The following is a 16851-nucleotide window of genomic DNA, read 5'->3' on the forward strand; positions in this document are numbered from 1 at the left end:
GAGGAACCCCCTTCCTATGTCCCACCTCCTTCCCATGACTCCCTCTATCCACCTCACTCCGCCCAATTCCCTTACTCCTCCCATAACCCCTCCCCTTTCTCTCACAGCTCCTTCTCTCCTGCAATACCCTGCTCAAGCGTGGCATCACCTTACAAGCACACCCCCAAATGTTGCAATCTTGCTCTCCACGCCCCTGCCTCCTGTCCCCACAGGGAGGGGGAGAGTGAGAGGGGTGGCCCTGCTCCCGTGGTGGGGGGTGGGGGAAGGGGTGTCCTGGCCCTGCCCCCCAGGGAGGGGAGATGTGTCCCTGCCCAGCCCCTGTAGGGCTGTGAATGAGACCCTCCACCCACCTAGGGGTGAGGCTGGACCCCCTGGGCCTGCTGGGGCTGTAGGTAAGTCCCTTCACCGGCCTGGGAGTGATGCAGAGCCCCCTGGGCCCCCTGCAGGGGCAGGTAAGTCCCTTCACCGGCCCCGGGGGTGAGACAAAGCCCCCATTGTCCAGTGGGGGTGGGGCTGGGGAGGGAAACCCTGGAGATACAGGCTCTGGGGAAAATAAAGATATACCTACAGCAGCACCTACGATATATACTGGTAAAAAAAGAGGTAATAGATAATATCAGCCTTTCGCTTACCATGATATCAGAGAGATATGTAAAATACAACATGAATTTGGCAAAAATAGTTAAATATTAAAAAGAATGATTAAAGCCACTTTAAAATCTCAGGAGTTAGTTCCTGCTGACATCAAAGATTTCTTCAGGTGCCTCCTAACACCCACTGAATTTGATTTTTAGGAAAGTTCGTGGAAAAGGTCATTAAAAGATCTCCTAGATGAACTCAAGTGAAGCATACAGGATGCAAAAGATGCAGAAAATAATGAGATTACTTTTGAACACTTATGTGGGGAGGGAAGGTGGTCTAAGCCTGAAGATCAGGTTCAAGTGCTAACAAAACCTATTTTAGATAAAATCTGTGAAGCAGCAGAAAAAGCTTACAATAAAATACCTACACTAGAAACCCAAGTCAGTTATGTTAATATTAATCAACTTCCATCTGAGAGTTTCTTGCATTTTGTAGATAATCTAAGGTTACAGATACAACAGCAATTGCAAGAACCAGCAGCACAAGCAGAATTGATTAAAGAAATGGCACAAAGAAATGCCAACGAGGCGTGCCATAAAGTGATCTTAAATCTGCCCATCTATCCTCCACCTACCATAGCAGATATGATCCAAGCGTGAGCCAAGAAAGAAGAGCTGTACAATGCACATGACAAGAAACCAGGACCATACAACCCAAGGACTGTAGCAGCTGTAACACCCGGGATGAACAAGCCACAGATGTCACCCGAACAGCTGCAGCACATCATCTGTTTCCAGTGCAAGAAGCCAGGACATTTTGCAAGGAACTGTCCTCAAAACCAGCAACAAGGGAAACACCAGAAAAAAAGCTGTAGCAAATAAAAAAATGGAATTCTAAGCGCTTTTCTGTCAAGCGCAGAGACATAAAAATGACAGACCTGAAACAGAAAAAATACTCTATTTTAATGGGAAAAGGGGAGGAAAGGGAGCAGGGTGAGAGGCTGCAGAAAAATAATTGTGAGGAACGTTTGCCTAATAAGATCTGGCAACCGCAAAAGCGATTCAGACTTGTAACTTCTAAAGCTTTTTGTTTCAGATCAGATCGTTGGACGGTCATTGGAGTGGACTTGCAAGACAGTTCACAAGACCTGTCTGGACTGGATAATAGGTATTTTGTTGTTGGAGACACAACACACACACCAATAGAGATTGAGGTAGCTCCCATGACAATTAAGGGAGACCTGACACACCTCATTCTCTTGGCAAGATGTCCTCAACCACCCTTTTATGTAGCCAAAGGGCAGATAATAGCCCAAGTGATCGCTGTTCCAACAGAAGTCCCAGTAGATGACAAAGCACCGGGAGTCTACTGGGCAGAAGTGGTGGGTGAAGACAAACCCATTATGGGGTGTAACTTAACACACAAATCAGAACATCTCCATGTAGAAGGGTTAATTGACACTGGGGCAGATGTGACTATCATACCTGAAAAGGTGTGGCCTTCACATTGAGAACTGCAACCTGTGGCAGGAAAAATACTGGGTGTTGGAGGGATGAAACTGGCAAAAATCGCTAAAGATATCGTCCAGATTGAAGGTCCGGAGGGTAGATTAGCTAGTGTCCGACTTTTTGTCATTGACTACAAGTGCCCCCTGTGGGGAAGAGACACCATGTCTCAGTGGGGAGTGAAATTAACAATTCCTGAGACACCTCAGGATTTTTGATGGAGGCCACTGTAGAGAGTCTGGTCCAAAAGTTATCTTGGCTAGATAATAATCCAATTTAGGTGAACCAGTGGCCTCTCAGCAAACAGAAACTTGGGGCACTAGAAAAATTGGTAGAAGAATTGGCCAAGGGACACATAGTAGAAACAACCAGCCCTTGGAATTCCCCGGTGTTTGTAATAAAAAAGCCAGGGAAGGATAAGTGGCGCCTCCTTCAGGATTTGAGAGAAATAAACAAAAAATTAGAGGACATGGGGTCTCTTCAACCAGGTATGCTATCCCCTACTATGTTACTACAAAATTGGCTATTACAGTTCTAGATATTAAAGACTGTTTTTTCCAAATTCCCCTGCACCCAGAGGATGGACCATGATTTGCCTTTTCCATTCCCACAATTAACTGAGAAACCCCAACGAAACGGTACCACTGGACAGTATTACCTCAGGGAATGAAAGCCAGCCCCTTCACCTGCCAGTGGTATGTGGGGTCTCTGCTGTCCTCAGTGCATGCTGAATAAAGAGATGCCATCATTTTGCATTATATGGATGATGTCTTAGTGTGCTGTCCCAATAACAACATGCTGCAAAACACCCTTGACCTAGTGGTTAAAGTTTTAACCTCTGCTGGATTCCAATTGACAAAGTTCAAAGGATGCCACCTTGGAAATACTTGGGCTTAGAGATAAGTAAACGGACTGTTGTTCCACAGAAATTAGAAATTATTGGCAATCCTAAAACTCTAGCAGATCTCCATTCCCTATGTGGGTCACTAAACTGGGTCAGACCCTGGCTAGGTCTCATTAATGAAGACCTGAGCCCCCTGCTCAATTTATTGAAAGGGGAGTGTTACCTCTGTCTCTCTTTTCCTTGCCTCCTTTGGGCTCTGTTCTCTGTGGATATATCTTTTCTTTAGTCTCTCTGCCTTCTCTGGGCTCAATTCTCTGTGAATACAGCTCTCTATAGTCTCCCAGCCTCCTCTGGGCTGAATTTTCTGTAGATACAGTCTTTCTCTAGTTTCCCAGCCTTCTCTGGGCTGAATTCTCTGTGAATACAGTTCTTCTCTAATTCCCCAGCCTCCTCTGGGCTGAATTCTCCCGGGATCCTCCCTCGTGGGGAGTTCCACTTATCTCAATCTTCATTATTTGAAGTAAACTCTCGAGCTCGTTAGAATCTTGTTTCTCGTGTTTATTGCAGGATCCTTACAAAAGTTAACAGGTTTCTTCAGGCTGGTTACAAGGTTAATCTTTGCAATTTGGTACATTTCTTTCTTCTGATGGTACAAACAAGGCCTTGTGGCACACTTCATGTCTGATACACAAAATGGCCCCGAACTACGCAGTTCTTTTATCTTTATACCTATTTTTACCCAATTAACAATAGACACGTATATTATTTTTCTTAATGACCCAATGACCCATCACCTCTGTGATGCACTGCGGCATTTTCTATCCAATTACTAACTATTACCCAAAAACCTCTAGGAGAAGAACATGAAGAAGAAGGAAGAAGGACAAGGGACAACACCCTAAATCCTCCATCTTGTCTCCTGTTCTCTAAACTACTTTTTCACCCAGTGATTTAAGAAACTTTCTAATCTACACACCTACACTTTTAGCTTTTTCTATCTAACTTTAACATTTGTTTTCATGTATCACCATGAAAACATGCTCATGAATTGCATATTATATGAAATTCAGTGTTCTCTTGAATCTCAGAACTAAATACTAAAAGCAAGGGCACACAGTCTGTATTTCAGACTCCAACAGGGAGAGAGAGTTGCTGTCTCCCAGGGAGCTGACTCCAGAAGCAAAAAATGCAATTGAAAAAGTACAGAAAGCCTTGACAGAAAGACAGGCACATTGCTTCAAGCCTGAGCTGCCTTTCAAATTTATTGTCCTGGGGAAACTACCACACTTACATGGGTTGATATTCCAGTGGGCCGAGGGGCAGAGAGATCCACTCTTAATAATAGAGTGAGTCTTCCTCTCCCATCAACGACCCAAAACTATCACCAAGACACAAGAGCTGATGGCTCAGCTGATCCAAAAAGCCAGGGTAAGGCTGCGAGAACTGGCAGGGTGTGACCTTACGTGTACTCACCTTCTGGTCAGACTCTCTGGAGAAGGCAAACACTCCCCTGAGAAACTGACCAAGGAGATGTTTGAGCACCTGCTGTAGAGCAATGCTAATCTTCAGTTTGCTCTGGATAGCTATAGTGGGCAAATTTCGGTCCATGCACCATCACATAAATTGTTTCATGAGGAATTCCACCTCATTCCTCGTGAGAAAAGGAGCCAACGGCCACTCAAAGCTCTCACAGTGTTCACTAATGCATCTAGAACATCTCACAAGTCGGTGATGACTTGGAGAAATCCACAGACTCAGCTTTGGGAAGCTGATGTTGAGTTTGTAGAAGGATCACCCCAGATAGCTGAACTGGCTGCGGCCGTAAGAGCCTTTGAGAAGTTTTCTGAACTGATTAATTTGGTTACTGACTCAGCCTATGTAGCGGGAGTGGTGTCCAGAGCAGAACACGCAGTTCTCAAGGACATTGAGAATGAACATCTCTTTAGATTTCTCTCAAAACTGATTTATTTGATTTCAAATAGAGAACATCCTTTCTATGTGATGCATATAAGATCACATTCCGATTTGTCAGGTGAAATCGCTGAGGGAAACTGGAAGGCTGATTCCCTTGCTGCCCCAGCTGAAAAGGTACGTCTCCCTGATGTGTTTCAACAGGCAAAGTTAAGTCATCAGCAATACCATCAAAATGTCCCAGGACTGATTTGTCAGTTCCAGCTGACACGGGGTCAGGCTAAAGCCATCGTGGCTACCTGTCCCAGTTGCCAGCTCCAGGCAGTGCCATCATTAGGCATCGGGGTTAATCCCCGAGGCCTTGGAAGCTGTGAGGTGTGGCAAACAGATATCACTCACATTCCCAGTTTTGGTCACCTCTAGTATGTACATGTGAGCATTGATACATACTCAGGAGAGTGTATGCCCCTGCTCATGCAGGAGAAAAATCTGTACATGCCTAACAACACTTAGTACAGGCATTTTCAGTGCTGGGGATCCCTAAGGAAATTAAAACAGATAATGGCTCAGCATATAAATCCAAGGAGTTCCTGGAATTTGTCCAGCAGTGGGGAGTGGAACATAAAACTGGCATCTCCCACTCCCCTGCAGATCAAGCTGTGATTGAATGTACCCACCAGACACTCAAACAAGTCCTAGCCAGGCAAAGTAGTAGGATAGTGTGGATGTCTTCACAACAAAAGCTTTGCAACGCTGTTTACCATCAATTTTCTGAATGGTTCATTTGAAAACATGAATCCTTCAGTGACTCGGCACTTTAACAGTGGTGATCAGTTTAAATTGTCGCAGCATCCACCAGTTTTAATCAGGGACCCTGAAATTTGGCAAACCAAGGGCCCCTATGATCTTGTCACCTGGGGGTGTGGTTACGCATGTGGTTACGTGTGTATCCACCCCTGCAGGCCCCCGATGGATTCCTCAAACATGAGTAAAGCCTTTTGTTCCCAAAAACCCAGCCCTAGGAGAAGAAGAGAGACAAGTGGCAGGTGCTTCCAAAAGAAGACGCCACCAGGAAAAACAAGAAGAAACCTTCCTAACCTCTGGCTTTTCTCTGACCTGCTTACATTGACTGTGAATGTGTTTTAAAAATGTTTGTTTCTTTTTTTTAGAAATAACCTACCTCTCACTCAAATCCATGATAAGCCTTAACCCTGCTGTCATCCTGCTCACTCTGAGCAGCCTGACCACTGCCTGGATAGCCCCTCAACCACAACAGAACATCTGGGTGGCCCTGGCACAAACACTCCAACAAGAGAGCATCTGCCTGTCCACTGCAGCAGCAAAAGACCCTATGTCTACCTGTCTGGTAGGAAACCCACTGCAGGCTAAAGAATTTTCAGCCAGCTTTAGTGATCCCAAGTTTAATACAGATCCCAAAACACATAGCACCCAGCTACTCAAAAACTGTAAACAGAGAATGGTAACAATTAAAAACCCTGTAGAAGAGTGGCTACCAAAATTGCCCAGAGCAGAAAAAGAACCCCAAGAATTAGAGCTATTAGGTTCTGCTCCTGCACCCTTTTGTATCCACCTTATGTATAACACACTGACAGACCCAAATTATATCACCATGTAGCACAATATTGAAACAAATTTAAGGCAAGGCAATGGTGTAGCGTGCAGAGTCACGTCACAGCAGATGATCCTCTCTGTTCACATCCAAGAACCCTCCCTAAAAGCATATTTCTGATTTGCAGAGATAGAGCATGGGCAGGGATCCCATCTCGCCTTCAAGGAGGACTGTGTACCTTTGGGAAGCTGTCCCTGTTGGCACCTAACCAAACCCAAATTAAAACATGGATTCAAAAAGAAAATTCAACCCACAAAATTTACAAAAGGAACATTGACATTTTAGATCCAAATTATGATTCTGACATTTTTCATTGGGCAAAATCAAAAAGAATTGCTGTATCCATATTTCTTTCATGGGTTGCAGCTGCCCAGGCAATAGGTGAATTAGGACAGTTAGAATGCTGGGTAGTGAAACAGGCCAACTTAACATCCACTGCCCTCAGCTCCCTCCTCAAAGACGAAGAAATTGCCAGACAAGCTACCCTCCAGAACAGCGCGGCTATAGATTTTCTTTTGCTTCTGCATGGACATGAATGCCAGGACTTTGAAGGACTTTGCTGCCTAAACCTGTCCTCAAAACTCCCAACGTCCACGGAGCCCTCTGAGAGATGAAGAACTTGATCAGACAAGTGAAGCAAGAAGCTGAGGACTGGTTTAGTGAGCTGTTCAAAGGCTGGGGACTCACAGGATGGTGGACCTCAATAATCAAAACAATCTTGTTGTTCTTTGTTGTTCTGTTTCTAATCGTGTTAGCCTTTGGGATTGTTAATTGTTTAGTTTTAAAAGGTCTCAAGAAATTAGTATCTACTATCTCAGAGGTCAACCACATAGAGCTAGTGGACCGGAAGCAACTGGACCGGCCCATCAATCACGAGTGGTGGACAAACTCGTGACCAGTATAAAAATGATCTCACAACCCTTCTTCAAAAATTTTATATAATAAGAAAGGGTGAGATGTTGTAATGCAGTTAGGAAAAATTGTATGACCCAAAGAACGTACCCTCGAAAATGTAGACTTGTAAGTTCTGTCCCTTATCTTGTTCCCCTGTTCCCCTTACTGGTTGTGTAAATTCCCTCACACCCCTTTCCCCTGCCTTGAAAAAGAGCTGCTTATCAATACCTCCCCCTCTTTCCCTCCTGCCATCTCACCCCGAAGGATCCCAAGAAACAATACTGCAACTGCCATCTCAGCAAAGGGAAAGAGCCTCGTTTTAGGGCCTTGTCTGGCAAGCTAAAACTACCTTCCCAGCCTTTAAAAAATGAAACCTTTTCCCATAAAGATTTTGGGGTTTTCACTTTTTTCTTTTTTTTTTTTTCTTTTTTCAATTAAATTTATGTATGACTTAATAGAAAACAAATGAGAAGAATCCATTTCATCCATGTTGGAAGCCAACTTGATGGGGTGAAATCTGGGAGACCCCTCTGCTGATTCTGGAGAACAAACAGGACTCATGTGTATCCGTATCATTTTATTTCAAAGGAATTCTTTCCAAAAAAAATAATTTATTTATTTATTTTTTTAACTGATATTGAGGCATAGGTTAGCTTCCTCCAGCAGTGGGCTGCAAGGAAGAATTTCCTTCTGCCACAGGAGTCAGTGCTCCTGCAGCCCCATGTTCTCACCCTCCTTCCCTCTGGAACCTCAGTGCCAAGGAACAGCCCAACTGCCCAACGGCCACAAACTGCCCAACTGCCCAACGGCTGCCGGGCTCTGCCTGCCACCCTGCGGCCCCACGGCTTCTACAGCACGGGCTGTGCTTGCTTTCACAAAGTTTCTGTCTTCAGGAGAAAGCTCTCAGCATGGACTGTAGGAAGGTACTTGTAGTCTTTTAAATGAAGAGGAGAGCTTTCCTCTACACATCAAATGTTTAACATAATTGTAAGCCCTGTAATTTTAGGATTACAATCTTGTAATTGCTCACATGAGGAGGTCTCTTTGTATTCTTTCACCTAGAATAAAACTGACGGTGAGAAGGAAGAGGAGTTTCTAGTCCAAAATACTCCTCCAACTCCTGAGTCACCTTCCACTGTAGCTGAAGCAGAGTACACTACCCATCAATCCACTGTCACTGTCTCTGGGAGTTTGACACCAAATCAAGAAGAGATACAAAGCATCACAACTGAAACAGATGGTACAGCAGAGATACAGAATACTGCAGGGCAGATGCAAGATCTCCAAGCTGAGAGAAATATTTCTTCGAAAGGTTTTGATGCCAGTGTCACCTCCAGTAATGGTAATCAATCAGAGCCAGAGCATGCTGAAAATGGTAAAGGAAAGGGTAAAAAGAGCTGTCTTCAACTTAAACAAGTCTCCTTTTACCATTGTGGATGTATCTTCATTCTGCTATAGTTTTGCTGCTGGGAAGTGAATTTTTGTAGGAAATAGTAGCCTACTGTCTAATGCGTAGAAATGGTATAATCATCTAGTGAATAAAATACAACTGCCAGGTAGTTTCTTGACCTTTTGTTAGGAATTGTGATGGTTTCAATGAGGAAAAAAGTAAAAAAGAATGATGTTCATACTGGACCTGACAAGAAAGGCCCAAAACAAGTTGTAATACATTGTGTAAGAAATACTTATTTGTAGCAAGATGAAAGCATTTTGAGTGCCCTGCTTACAAATAGAAGATGCTGTTTCTTGCATAAAACTTGATTCTCTGTAAGCTATTTAATTTGAAGGAGGAAGCACCAGTTACTGCATGTTTGGGCAACCATTGCCCCTTGTGAAGTTAATGTTCTGAAAAATGGAAGTTAAGCTGATATCAAACACTGACCTTCTTAGCTGGGCTTCGCATTCAGATGTGATTTTGAGATTCATCCTGAGACCACCAGAGAACAGAGGATAATAAACACAGCCAACAATTGTGCACATGATGTCAGTGTATTGCTGCCTGCTTTTTAACTGTTGACAAGGCTGCATCCAAAAGCTTTTTTGTGAAAGCGACTGGGTCTTTTGCAGTTCATCAAAAATACAGCTGCTTTCACTGTGCTGCAGTGTCTAAAAAATTTTTAACTCTGAGGAAGATAATATGTGTCTGACTATATTCCTGAAATGACAGAATTGTTTTTTTCATTGCAACAGGCTTCAGTTAAACAATTAACTGAATTTTCTCAAAATGCCCTTAAGGTGTGTTACTATCATCATTCATCTGGAAGTGTTGTTTTAAAAGAATGCAACAAAATGTGTTTCCTTCAACAAAGGTGAGAGTTTGGAAGAGGCCAATGGGCAGGCCTCAATAAATGTATCTCCATTGCTTTGTTAATCACAGATGTACATACTTGGAGAAAAAACACACAGAACTGAAGGCTTTTTTATTTGTTGTTGTTGTTGTTGTTCTTATTTCTGTTTCTTTCTACTTTTTGGGGTATTTTTCCTCCTTTATAGTGTTTAGAGGCCAAAAAAACCTTCAAGATGCTCAGGGAAGAGACAGCTCCTCCAAGAAGCAGAAAACAACCCTCAAAACATCTGTGAAAATCAAAAAGAAGAATAAAATTAGTAAGTACAGCAGCCCAATGTGAAATAAAATGTGTGAAAGTGCCATTTGTTTGAAATTAATATTTAAAAAGGTGAACAGGAGCTAGGATGTAATAATCAGTCTTGCAAAGTCTTTTAAAGACTATATAGCTCTGTAGCTAGAAAGATGTAGATAATTTTGGCACCTACATGAACACATTACAGTGCCTCTTTGCCTTATTTTCTGATGCAGGCAATTTATTTATGGCTGTGATTCTAAAGCAATAAGTGTACTGCTGTCGTGATCCAGTTGGAGATTAGAGTGGACTGTGGCTATACGAACCCTGAGCAGCTGGATCGTATTCAAGAATCTCCTTCCAGGAAGTGTGTCCCTACCCTACTTCCTTATGCTCATGCAAACACGCTTCCAGTTAAATACTTGCCAGTTTTCGGGATGGATTGTGGAGCCACAGTCTGCTACTTTTATCAACCTTCTAGGTCTGTAGGACTTTGGTTCCCATAAATCCGCAGAACAGATCTGAGTCTACGTGCACAACAACTAACTGGCCGGTGTTTCCAGTGCAAGGTTTCCCTTTCCCAGCATGCCAGAATTAGAGGGGCCCCATTACAGACCTGGTTTGTGGTCCTGTACCTGTGCACCTGTGGTGCAGAGAGCTGTGTACCAAGCTGCTACAACAGGATGGATTCTGTCATGTTAGAGTGAGACAGCTCCTGGTAAGCTTTGGGTTGGGTGGGAAAGTTGCATTGTTTTGTAACAATCTACCTTCCCACAGGAAAATGTGGGCAAAGTGGAGAGAGGGAATCTGATCTAAAAGAACACGATAATCGTTTGCCCAAAGGTTGCAAATGGAGCTTTCAAGAGTGTAAGTATCGTCTTTGAAACATGCCTGCTGTGGTTTTGCTATATACTATAGAAGCCTTTTGGAATTTTCTGGTTTTGAGGGTTTTACCCCTCTAAAATCACTCCATCCTCAGTTTGCTTAATTTTGTCATATACCCTGATAGTTTTTCTTTCTTGTTGTTTTAGTCCTTGTTCTCTGCTTCTGTTCAGCCTCTTAGATTATTAATTTTTATTAATTTTTGAATCTCCCCCTTCCATTTTACCTTTCTGAACCAGAACTTGTTAAGTATTTCTTGTAAGAAGAGGTTTCACTATGTTTGTGTCAGTCAAGATAGTGATAATACACAGCACCTGCCATTCCTCAGCTTTGCTGCCTGCAACATCAAAGCACATCACTAAGATTTGAGTACCTCCCCCTTCACTGAAATTCAGAAGGCTTGGGAAATGCTGCAGTGCAATAATTAAAAGAAATTGTTTAAATTGCAGCTGACTTGCAAAATTTGAGTAGCACCGAGCGCATAACAGTTCTCCAAGCAAAATTGCAGGAAATTCGGAAACGTTACCTGTTGTTGAAAGCTGAGTTGGCTGCCATTGACCGGGCAGAGCGCTTAAAGAAAAAAAAAAAGCAGGAAAGTAAGTGCTGGGAACTAAAATCTGCTTTTAGAGGGCTAAATTGGATGTCATGTTACTAAGGTTTTAACAAGAGTTGAGTAATCTTTAGGGAGAATAGTGCTGTTAAGAGTGTGTTTATACTTGTTTGTTTTTTTTCTGAAAACACTGGATACAGGTATTTTATGATCTTTAGAAATCCAGATCAGATATCCAATGATGATATAAGGGGAAAAACAGTAAAAAGGCAGTCAATCTAGTTGATTCAGTTAAGGGAGAATTATTTTATACAGGAAAAAATATACAGAAAATAAAATTTTCTAAACAGTGAACAAAGTATGGTTATTAATAACTTCTAATTTTTTGTCAAGTTATAGATACATTTCCTGTAGCATTGCCTGTGTGCCTACTTAGTCCTTTCCACTTAGGATTAGGGATTGATTTCAAAAGTGTAAGGGAGACAATAAATGAAATGTCTCATTTTTCTGAAGTTGCCACATGTATTGCTGTAGGAAATGTTCTAGTGTGCCTTCTGTTGAAAGGATCATTTTCTCTGTATCTTGTTCGTGCATGCATATAAGAATTCACCGAGCACAGGAAAAAGGACTCAAATCACAGTAAGATTTTCATGGCTGCAGCCATTGCAAGGGAACTGCAATTGCTACATGGTTGCCAGAGGAGGTACAGATTCAGTGGTGGGACAAGGTCCTACCTGTGCCCACTCCCAGAGGAAAGAAAGAGAACATCTGACTTTCTGGTGGGTCAGGAATGAGCTCTGGTGTCCTCTGACAGGGCTTTTGACCTGCATGGTTGGTCAGCCAGGGTTCCAAGGGGCAGCAATGTCAAGAAAATAGGGAAAAGAGGCTTGCTTTTTTTTTTTCTTTTTTTCCATTACTAGGTGTTAAATGCTGAAGTCAGTATATATGTCCTAACTTTAGCCAGGACAAGGTTAATCTTTAGTAGTAGCCTATTCCACACCACCTCACATCACTGCCAGGAGCAGGGGAATGGGATTCTGTTGGGGAGAGAAGGAGTTCTTTCTGGTCAAGAAAATGTGGTGGAGGGAGCTGTCTCATATTGTTTCTTATCTGGGTTTTTTTTTTGCGTGAATTGTTTCCTTTTTTATACCCTCTGACATTAGTACTATTGCTGTTACATCTGGATTTGTATCTCATTGCTCTTTCAAGTAAGTTGTTCTTATCTTAACCGATGACCTTTATCTTTTGTGCCTCCAATTCTCCTCTCCAGCATGCTGCAGCAAGGTGGGGCAGCAAGAGAGACCAGTGTGTAGTTTGGTAAAGTCTCACTAGGGGCACTGAACTGGGGAGCACTATTCCTAAACCACAGCACCCTTACCTGTCTTCAGGGCTTGAAGGTTTGCTATAATAACAGATCTGCCCACTGTGACCTGGAAACAATTTGAACTTTTGTTGTATTAGGTACAGAGTCACTGGTCACAATGCTGCTTGGTCTGCTCATGTGGATGTGCTACCTAACCCCGTGGTGGGTTGACCCTGACTGGATGCCAGATACCTGCCAAAGCCTCATCCCCTCTGCAGCTATACAAGGGAGAGAAAATGTAACAAAGGGTTCATGAGCTGAGATAAGGACCAGGAGAGATCACTCCTGGTGATCCTGAGATCACCAAATACTGTCACAGACAAAACCAGCTAGAATTAGGGATATTAATGAAATTTATTACAAACAAAATCAGAGAATGATAACAAGAAATAAAACAAAAAACACCTTCCCTTCACTTCTCCCTCCTTCCCAGCTCTACGTCTTCCCTTCCAGTGTTGCAGGGAGACAGGAGATGGACAGTCAGTTCACTGTGTGTTTCTGCTGCTGCTCAGGAAGAGGAATCCTTCTCCTGCTCCAGCATGGAGTTCCTCCCACAGGAGACAGTTCTCTATGAACTTCTACAATGTGAGTCTATCCCATGGGCAACAGTTCTTCACAAACTGCTGCAACAGGGATCACTCTTCCACAGTGTTCTTCAAGAAATGACTGCTCCAGCATGGGTCTCCCCAAAGGGTCAAAAGTCCTACCAGGAAACCTACTCCAGCATGGGCTCCTCTCTCCATAGGTCCACAGGTCCCTGCTTCAGGACATCCCTGCTTCGGGACAGGAGCCTGCTTCAGGACATGCCTCCCATGAATTCATAGCCTCTTCTCAGCATTCACCCAAGAGTTGCTCTCCTCCAGACTGCAGGTGGATCTTAACTCCCCTTCTCCTTCCCCACTAACCTTGGTGTCTGCAGAATTGTTCCTCTCAAATATTCTTCTGCTCTTCTCTGGCCACAATTACATGTGTGCAATATATTTTTTTTTTCCTTTCTTCTTAAATATGTTGTCACAGAGGCATATACCATAATTTCTGATGGCCCAGCCTTGGCAGTGACACACCTGTCCTGGATCTAGCTGGCATTGACTCTGCCAGACAGTGAGGAAGGTTCCAGCAGGCTCTCAGAAGACATCCCTGTTTCTATTGGCCCAGCACCAATATCTGGCCAATAGAAACTCAATATGTTTCTATACATGCACTGTGTGCCCATCATGATTCTCTTTTTCAGAGCATGGAGAGGGATCTGGATTGCTCTGTTGCACTGTGTGGTATCATGACATGATAATACCAGGGGTCATTTTGGATGTGTATTCAGTTTTGATCTCCAACCTTAACTAAGGCGCTACCCTTGGGAGTCCAATTAAAAGTATACAGTCTACGGGGAGAAAAGAGGAGGATGATTTTCCCCAGCCTTTCACCCCCTTTTCCCCCCTCAGACCTATTACAACAGCTTTTAAGAATTTTGAGTTCCCTTTAGATGTTAAGGAAAGCATGTTCTTGTTGCTAGGTCTGCCAGTGCAGTGCACACCATATTTAGAGTCCACAAAGATTCCTAGGGTTATTCAGAGATCTGCCCTGAAGCAGGATAGTAATGAGTGGTATGGAACGTAGGATGATATGAGCCAGGAGGACTCCTCCAATGGTTTTGCAGTTCACCCATCAACAAATACAGGAACCTGTTAAAATGATGAAATGTGTCAAAGAAAAATGCTGTAGTAGCTCCAGAGAGGCATGAACTTATGCAACATGTTCTGTCCTGGCTACTGTTTACTGGACACTGCTCAATAGTAGACATCACCTCCAGGGGAGGAGAAAGAAAGCAGACCAACAGGCACCATGGCCACTCAACTGGCTGCTGAGCCAGAGGAACAATCCCTGACAGTAGCAGTCACCCCTACACAGAAAAAGAAATCCAACATGTAGTCAGTTCATTTCATGAGGGATGAAGTGGAAGCAGAGCCCTCAAAACAGAAGAGGCAGGGCCTGAGCACACCTGGAACCAGATGCCCTAGGGGTGGAAACAGCCACACTATTTGCCATTGGCTGATCCAGACTGAACTAGAAAATTGAGATACTGCAGAACACTTGCAGTACATCAATGATATTGTATGGGGTAACACAGCAAAGGAAGTTTTTGAGAAAGGGGAGAAAATAACCCAGATCCACCTGAAGGCCAGTTTTGCCATAAAGCAAAACAAACTCAAAGGATCTGCCCAGGAAATTCAGCTTTTAGAAGCAAAATGCCAAGTGGGATGTCATCAGATTCCAATGGATGTGGTCAACAAACAAGCAGCTATGTCCCCACCAACCAGCAAGAAGCAAGCACAGGTTTTCCTAGACACTGTGGGTTTCTGGAGGATGCATGTTACAGATTATGGTCAGATTGTATACCCTCTCTTTATCATGTGATGTGGAAGAAGAATATTTTCATGTGGGGTCCTGAACAATAACAAGCTTTTGAATTAACTGAACAGGAGATCTTCATGCAGCAACCTTTGGGCCGGCCAGGATAGGAGCACGTGTGAAAAATTTGCTCTATAGTGCAGATGGGCAGGATGGTCCTTCCTGGAGTCTGGCAAAAAGTACAGGAAGACTTCAGGATGACCAGTGGGGTTCCAGACTCAGAGATACAAGAGATCAAATGCCTGTTACACCCCACCTGAAAAAGAAATCCTGACAGCTTATGGAGGATTTTGAGCTGGTTTGGAAGGGATGGGCACCAAAGCACAGCTCCTGCTGGCACTGCTGGTGCTGGGTTAGATGTTCAAAGGGAAAGTCCTTCCCACACATCATGCCACTGATGCTACATGGAGTGAGTTGTGCTGATCACATAGTGAGCTCAAATAGGAAATACCAATCACCCAGGGATCCTAGAAATCAAGGAAGCAAAACATTTTGGACAATCATCAGAGGAGGATGACGAAAAGGTGACATGTGCTGAGGAGGCCCCACCATATAGTCAGCTACCAGAAAGAGGAAATCCACATGCCGTCATCATTGACTGTTCCTGCCATATCATTGGGATAAATAAAATATGGGAAGCTGCTATATGGAGTACTACATGGTGAGTTGCATAAGCTACTGCAGGGCAAGGTGGATTAAGTCAATATGCAGAGCTGAAAGCCATCCAGATGGCTTTAGACATACTAAACAAGAGAAATGGCCAGCACCCTATCTGTACACTGTATGCTCTGTAAGGGGTGGCTGGATCAATGGAAAAAGATCAACTAGCAAGACAGATGTAAACCCATCTGAGCTGCTGCAGTTTGACAAGACACCACTGCCTGGATAGAAAAGCTGGCTGTAAAAGCACGTCATGTAGATCCACCCACACCCAAGACTTGGGCTACCGAAGAACATCACAACAATGGACAGGTGGATTGGACTGCCAAGATTAAAGTGTCTCAGATGGATCTGGTCTGGCAAAAAAGGGGTGAATTATTTCTGGCTTGTTGGCCCTATGATGCTTCAGGTCATCAGGGAAGGGATGCAACAATATAGACAGGTTTGTGACTTGACCATGGAGTGGACTTAAGGATGGGCACTATTTCCCAGATTATTCTTAACTTTGAAACATGCACTGCAATAAAGCAGGGCAAGTAAAGCTTCTGTAGCATGGGGAACAGTGGTCAAAATACAAATATGGGGAGGCTTGGTTAGTTAGACTGCAGTCCCACAAAGCTGCCAAGGCAAGCGCTATGTGCTGATAGTGGTGGAACCAACCACTGGATGGCTGGAGATGTGCCCTGTGCCCGAACACCATCTTGGACCTTGAAAAGCAAGCCCCGTGGTAACATGGAACCCCAGAAAGAGCTGAGTCAGACAATGGGATTAGTTTCAAAAATAGTCTCCTGGGCCAGAGAGCACAGTATTGAGTAGGTATCCTATTCCTTACCATGCATTAGCCTCTGGCAAATTTGAACAGTAAACTGGACTGTCAAAAACTGCACAGAGTTTGGGAGAGTCTCAGTGGGGGTACTGAACTGGGCAGTAACATTCCTAAATCACGACAATATAGCAGTGCATACTGAATGGACAAACATTTTAACTGCTGTTGCCTCGGATGAGGCGTAGCGACCCAGTTCGTGAGTGACACAACGGCTAAACT

At 43.6% G+C, this 16851-nt stretch overlaps 1 long non-coding RNA gene across 1 annotated transcript; it reads right to left on the reverse strand.

Annotated features, from left to right (window-relative positions):
- Positions 1–9810: 9810 nt before the first annotated feature.
- On the reverse strand, positions 9811–12175 carry LOC131573576 (uncharacterized). Its single transcript, XR_009276218.1, has 3 exons — positions 12112–12175; positions 11354–11397; positions 9811–9940 (listed from the first exon to the last, which is right to left on the reverse strand). It is a non-coding gene; the product is annotated as an uncharacterized LOC131573576 (long non-coding RNA).
- Positions 12176–16851: the final 4676 nt, after the last annotated feature.

Source organism: Poecile atricapillus, chromosome Z (genome assembly GCF_030490865.1).
Source record: "Poecile atricapillus isolate bPoeAtr1 chromosome Z, bPoeAtr1.hap1, whole genome shotgun sequence".
NCBI lineage: Eukaryota > Metazoa > Chordata > Aves > Passeriformes > Paridae > Poecile > Poecile atricapillus.